At 42.1% G+C, this 7254-nt stretch overlaps 1 protein-coding gene across 1 annotated transcript in view; it reads left to right on the top strand.

Moving 5' to 3' along the window:
• Nsun3 (NOP2/Sun RNA methyltransferase 3) overlaps positions 1-5695 on the top strand; it is a 102180-nt gene extending 96485 nt beyond the window's left edge. The window contains exon 10 of the transcript XR_010055930.1: positions 4902-5695. The gene's annotated coding sequence lies outside the window, so the exon portion shown is untranslated. The remainder of the gene's footprint in view (positions 1-4901) is intronic.
• The last annotated feature ends 1559 nt before the right edge of the window (positions 5696-7254 follow it).

Here is a 7254-nt window from a genome sequence, read left to right on the forward strand (position 1 = left end):
TATGTCTTTTTATTGGGGAGTTGAGGCCATTGATGTTGAGAGATATTAAGGAATAGTGATTATTGCTTCCTGTTATATTCATATTTGGATGTGAGGTTATGTTTGTGTGCTTTTCTTCTCTTTGTTTTGTTGCCAAGATGATTAGTTTCTTGCTTCTTCTAGGGTATAGCTTGCCTCCTTATGTTGGGCTTTACCCTTTATTATCCTTTGTAGTGCTGGATTTGTAGAAAGATATTGTGTAAATTTGGTTTTGTCATGGAATATCTTGGTTTCTCCATCTATGGTAATTGAGAGTTTTGCAGGATACAGTAACCTGGGCTGGCATTTGTGTTCTCTTAGGGTCTGTATGACATCTGTCCAGGATCTTCTGGCCTTCATAGTTTCTGGCGAAAAGTCTGGTGTGATTCTGATAGGTCTGCCTTTATATGTTACTTGACCTTTTTCCCTTACTGCTTTTAATATTCTTTCTTTATTTTGTGCGTTTGGTGTTTTGACAATTATGTGACGGGAGGTGTTTCTTTTCTGGTCCAATCTATTTGGAGTTCTGTAGGCTTCTTGTATGCCTATGGGTATCTCTTTTTTTAGGTTAGGGAAGTTTTCTTCTATGATTTTGTTGAAGATATTTACTGGTCCTTTGAGCTGGGAGTTTTCACTCTCTTCTATACCTATTATCCTTAGGTTTGATCTTCTCATTGAGTCCTGGATTTCTTGTATGTTTTGGAGCAGTAACTTTTTCTGCTTTACATTATCTTTGACAGTTGAGTCAATGATTTCTATGGAATCTTCTGCTCCCGAGATTCTCTCTTCCATCTCTTGTATTCTGTTGGTGAAGCTTGTATCTACAGCTCCTTGTCTCTTCTTTTGGTTTTCTATATCCAGGGTTGTTTCCATGTGTTCTTTCTTGATTGCTTCTATTTCCATTTTTAATTCCTTCAACTGTTTGATTGTGTTTTCCTGGAATTCTTTCAGGGATTTTTGCGATTCCTCTCTGTAGGCTTCTACTTGTTCTCTAAGGGAGTCCTTTATGTCTTTCTTGAAGTCCTCCAGCATCATGATCAAATATGATGTTGAAACTAGATCTTGCTTTTCTGGTGTGTTTGGATATTCCGTGTTTGTTTTGGTGGGAGAATTGGGCTCCGATGATGCCATGTAGTCTTGGTTTCTGTTGCTTGGGTTCCTGCGCTTGCCTCTCGCCATCAGATTATCTCTAGTGTTACTTTGTTCTGCTATTTCTGACCGTGGCTAGACTGTCCTATAAGCCTGTGTGTCAGGAGTGCTGTAGACCTGTTTTCCTGTTTTCTTTCAGCCAGTTATGGGGACAGAGTGTTCTGCTTTCGGGCGTGTAGTTTTTCCTCTCTACAGGTCTTCAGCTGTTCCTGTGGGCCTGTGTCTTGAGTTCACCAGGCAGGTTTCCTGCAGGGGAAAAGTTGGTCCTACCTGCGGTTCCAAGGCTCAAGTTTGCTCGTGGGGTACTGCCCAAGTCCTCTCCGCTGTGGCAGCAACCGGGAAGATCTGCGCCGCACTTTCCAGGAGCCTCCGTGCACCAGGGTTCCAGATGGCGTTTGGTGTTTTCCTCTGGCATCTGGACGTGCACAGAGTGCAGCCTCCTCTGGTCTCCCAGGCGTGTCTGCCTCTCTGAAGGTTCAGCTCTCCCTCCCACGGGATTTGGGTGCAGAGAACTGTTTATCCGGTCTGTTTCCTTCAGGTTCCGGCAGTGTCTCAGGCGCAGGGGTCCTGCCGCTCCTGGGCCCTCCCCTATGGGAACCCAGAGGCCTTATACAGTTGCCTCTTGGGCCAGGGATGTGGGCAGGGGTGGGCAGTGTTGGTGGTCTCCTCCTCTCTGCAGCCTCAGGAGTGCCCACCTGATCAGGCGGTGAGGTCTCTCTCCCATGGGGTTTGGGAGCAGAGAGCTGCTGCGGGCCAGGATCCATGCGTAATGATTCTTTTTTTTTAATCTTTATTAACTTGAGTATTTCTTATTTACATTTTGATTGTTATTCCCCTTCCCGGTTTCCAGGCCAACATCCCCCTAGCCCCTCCCCCTCCCCTTCTATATGGGCTTCCCCTCCCCATCCTTCCCCCATTACCACCCTCCCCCCAACAATCACGTTCACTAGGTGTTCAGTCTTGGCAGGACCAAGGGCTTCCCCTTCCACTGGTGCTCTTACTAGGCTATTCATTGCTACCTATGAGGTTGGAGCCCAGGGTCAGTCCATGTATAGTCTTTGGGTAGTGGCTTAGTCCCTGGAAGCTCTGGTTGGTTGGCATTGTTGTTCATATGGGGTCTCGAGCCCCTTCAAGTTCTTCCAGTCCTTTCTCTGATTCCTTCAATGGGAGTCCCATTCTCAGTTCAGTGGTTTGCTGCTGGCATTCGCTATGTATTTGCTGTATTCTTGCTGTGTCTCTCAGTTCCTGTCGGCCTGCACTTCTTTGCTTGACGTAATGATTCTTAAACAATTGGAAATTGAGACATAGGGGCACAGCACAGCACAGCCCTAATGGCCCAGGTGCATGCTATGTGTTCTCATCTTGGAAACAATGTAATAACTGCACAATAGTAGTTCCAGATTAATGTTGACTTGCAAAGAAAGTTTGAAGAAATTATTAGAAAATGAATTAGAGCCAACATTGGGACCCCAAGAAAGGAAAAAGTTATTGAAGTTATGAAATAAATTTTGCATAACATTTGAGAGTGATTCCAGGATAAGGAAGTAGAGAATGCATGAAATTATATAATAGGAAAACTAAGTCAAAACACTGGGACTCTGAGGAGAGTCATTGTGACCAATGTAAAGGAACAGAAAGCTAGAGGAACTACTGAGTTAAGGGTTAACTTGATTCTTTCTGGCCACTGCCTGGCAGTTTTACCCATGTCATTTATCATTAGAGCTTCACAGGAAAGTGCAAGTAACTGACTTAACTCAGAGTTCTGATCTCTGAAGTATAATAAGTCAAAATTCAAAGTTTAAATAGTGATAAGTTTGCAATTATTATTTTGGCCACAGGACTGGGAATAGGGGAAACTTGAAACTTTGGGGGACAATTGTGATTCTTAATTCTTTGTAGGATGTGATTATTCTTTTGAATTTGATTTGGCAATGATTATACAATGTCTTTTATTCTACCTGCTTTTGGATTATCAATAAAAGACTGGGGCAAGAGAAAAGCTACAGAGTGAGTGAGAGAGGGGGAGAGAGAAAGTGAGGGAGGCATGAGAAGAGCATGTGAAGAGTGAGTGAAGAGCGAATGTGAGGTGTGTGAGAAGACTGCGTGTGTGAGGGAGAGTGCATGTGGTATGTGCGAGATATGTGTGAGGTGTGTATGAAGAGTGTATGTGACAGTGAAAGAGGAATGAACAGAGGTGTGTATGAGTGTGGGAGTTCTAGAAAAGGAAAGCACAAAGGAGAAAAGCAGATTGTGCAAGAGAATGCAGAGTGTGTGCAACCTCAAGCTGCAGACAAGCAAGCGAGATAGAAAAAGAACAGAGAAAGAGAGAAGAGAGAGTAACTTAAGCCTTGAAAACTTGCCTGTCAGTTTGTACCAAAAAAGTTGTCTGTGTATATTTATTATGCGCCTTCCAGATATCCCTGCTTCCAGCTGAGAACTTTGATCCTGTTTTGAGGCTGGACCCCGACACCCTTGATCCCCTTTGGTTGTCTTATTGCTCTGCAACATCAAGAACTATATTGACTAGCCATGGAAAGAGTGGAATGTTTTGTCTTGTTTGTAATTTTAGTGAAGTTGCTTTAATTTTTTTCTCTATTTTATTTGATGTTGGCTATTGGCTTTGTTATATTTATGTATTTGTCTTATATTCCTTATTTCTCCAAGATGTTTATTATGATGGTGTGTTGGATTTTGTCAAAGGCTTTTTTGTAGCATCTAATGAGGCGATCATGTGGTCTTTTTTCATTCAGTTTGTTTATATTGTGGATTACATTGACATAATTTTCATATGTTGAACCATCCCTATATGTCTGAGATGAAGCCTACTTCATCATGGTGGATAATCTTTTTGATATGTTCTTAGATTATCTTTGTGAGTATTTATTGAGTATTTTTGCATCAATATTCATAAAAGAAATTGGTCTGTAATTCTCTTTCTTTGTGAATCTTTGAGTGCAAACTAGTACAGTCACTTTGGAAATCAATATGGTTGTTTCTCAGAAAATTAGAATTTTATCTACCTCAAGACCCAGCTACACCACTCCTGGGTATATAGCCAAAGGGTGCCTCATTCTACCACAAGGACATTTGTTCATAGTAGCTTTATTCATAATAGCCAGAAACTAGAACCAAGCTAGATATTCCTTAACTGAAGAAGGAATAAAGAAAAATTTACATTTATACAATGGAGTATTACTCAGCTGTTGAAAACAATAACATCATGAAATTTGTAGGCAAATGGATGGAACTAGAAAAGATTATCCTGAGTGAGGTAACATAGACCCAGACAGACAAATGTGGTATGTACTTACTTTTAAATGGATATTATTTGCAAAGTTAAAGATAACCATGCTATAATCCACAGACCCAGAAAGGGTAAGTAACAAGGAGTGCTTAAGCAGGAGATGCAGGAATCTCCCTGGGAAAGGAAAAGAGAACAGATTTTGTAGGTGGACTCAGAGTGAGAAGGACTAGGAAAAGGAGGAATCATGTTGACGGGTGAGGGAGAAAATACTGAGTGAAGGGATTAGGGGTATTTGGGGGATAAGATTGAAACCTAGGGAAATGGAAATTCCATGGACTCTATGATAGTAACCCTAGCAAAGACTTCAAGTAATGGGGAAGAAGGAGCCTGAACCAGTCATTTTCTGTAACTAGGCAAGTCTCCAATGGAGTGCTTGGGATGTCAAACCAGCCACTAAACCTTCGACCTGCAATTTTTCCTACTTGCCCAGGGTTTTGGGACTGGAGCCTAGCAGAAGAGTCATCAAAGAGAACAGAGAGACTTCACCCAACAACTGAAGGAAGCAGATTCAGAGTACTGCAGCCATATATTGGGAGAGCTCATGGAGAACTAAAGAGGAAGGATTGGAGTAAGCAGGTAGATCATGAATACTACAAGAATATAAGGACACACACAGAGTCAACTGACTGGTACTCATGGGGACTCAGAGAGATCAGGTAGCCTATGTGGGTCTGACCTAGGTCCTCTTTTGGTATGTTATGGCTGAGTAGTTTGGTATTCTTGTGGAATTTTTAACAGTTGGGGCTGTCTCTGACACCTTTGCCTGCTTGTGGGATTCTAGACCTTCTACTGGGTTGCCCAATTTGAAAGCACCATAAGAAAAATGGAAGCTCATTCAATTCCATGAGTTGTAGATGTCTTCCTATGTGAGTGTCCCTATCACCAGCACCACTACCACCACCATTATTTCTTAGTATGTAGTCTCCAAGAGGGATCCTAATGCTCCTTGCTTTCCAACATTGATATGCTGTATAGTTGAGTAAGGAAGACCTGTGTAAGCAGTAGGGTATTATGATGATAATTATGTGGTGCTTCAGGTAGTGATGTACCTTGTTATACAGCAGCAGATAGCTATCACAATCATCACCATTCTCCTTGGGTGCCTCTCAGATACAAACAAGTTTTTTTAATTTATTTATTTATTTATTTATTTATTTATTTATTTATTTATTTTTATTAACTTGAGTATTTCTTATATACATTTCAAGTGTTATTCCCTTTCCCGGTATCTGGGCAAACATCCCCCTCCCCCCTCCCCTTCGTTATGGGTGATCCCCTCCCAACCCTCCCCCCATTGCCGCCCTCCCCCCACCAGTCTAGTTCACTGGGGGTTCAGTCTTAGCAGGACCCAGGGCTTCCCCTTCCACTGGTGCTCTTACTAGGATATTCATTGCTACCTATGAGGTCAGAGTCCAGGGTCAGTCCATGTATAGTCTTTGGGTAGGGGCTTAGTCCCTGGAAGCTCTGGTTGCTTGGCATTGTTGTACATATGGAGTCTCGAGCCCCTTCAAGCTCTTCCAGTTTTTTCTCTGATTCCTTCAACGGGGGTCCTATTCTCAGTTCAGTGGTTTGCTGCTGGCATTCACCTCTGTATTTGCTGTATTCTGGCTGTGTCTCTTAGGAGCGATCTACATCCGGCTCCTGTCGGTCTGCACTTCTTTGCTTCATCCATCTTGTCTAATTCGGTGGCTATATATGTATGGGCCACATGTGGGGCAGACTCTGAATGGGTGTTCCTTCAGTCTCTGTTTTAATCTTTGCCTCTCTCTTCCCTGCCAAGGGTATTCTTGTTCCCCTTTTAAAGAAGGAGTGAAGCATTCACATTTTGATCATCCGTCTTGAGTTTCATTTGCTCTAGGCATCTAGGATAATTCAAGCATTTGGGCTAATAGCCACTTATCAATGAGTGCATACCATGTATGTCTTTCTGTGATTGGGTTAGCTCACTCAGGATGATGTTTTCCAGTTCCAACCATTTGCCTACGAATTTCATAAAGTCGTTGTTTTTGATAGCTGAGTAATATTCCATTGTGTAGATGTACCACATTTTCTGTATCCATTCCTCTGTTGAAGGGCATCTGGGTTCTTTCCAGCTTCTGGCTATTATAAATAAGGCTGCAATGAACATAGTGGAGCACGTGTCTTTTTTATATGTTGGGGCATCTTTTGGGTATATGCCCAAGAGAGGTATAGCTGGATCCTCAGGCAGTTCAATGTCCAATTTTCTGAGGATTCTCCAGACTGATTTCCAGAATGGTTGTACCAGTTTGCAATCCCACCAACAATGGAGGAGTGTTCCTCTTCCTCCACATCCTCGCCAGCATCTGTTGTCCCCTAACAAGTTTTATAAGTGTTTATAACCCAGCTAGTTCCCAAATAATTGAAACTGATCTGTTATACTAACAACCTTTAAGGGCACAACAACTGAGCAGTATTACTCTATTTTAATCTTCTAAATTAATCTACCTCCAAGACAAAAATCCCTGAAATATTCACATTTTTTGGCTTTCTCTGCTCCAGATGTTTTCTGTGTTGTTTCCTGGACTCTCTCTGAGGCAAATCCCCACTTCTTCTCTTTTTTCTCCCTCTCCCCAGGCTGAGAGGAAGTCCAACCCTATTCTCTTCCCTACTTAGTCATTGGTTGATGAGTTATCCTTATTGACCAATCAGGGAATAATTCGAGAGCAATGTTTACACAACACTGAGACAAGTACAGAAATCATCATTTAAATATTACATGGATAATCTTTTTAACCATGCACAATAACATGGTGTCTACAAAA

Source organism: Rattus norvegicus, chromosome 11, assembly GCF_036323735.1.
Source record: "Rattus norvegicus strain BN/NHsdMcwi chromosome 11, GRCr8, whole genome shotgun sequence".
Taxonomy (NCBI): Eukaryota; Metazoa; Chordata; class Mammalia; order Rodentia; family Muridae; genus Rattus; species Rattus norvegicus.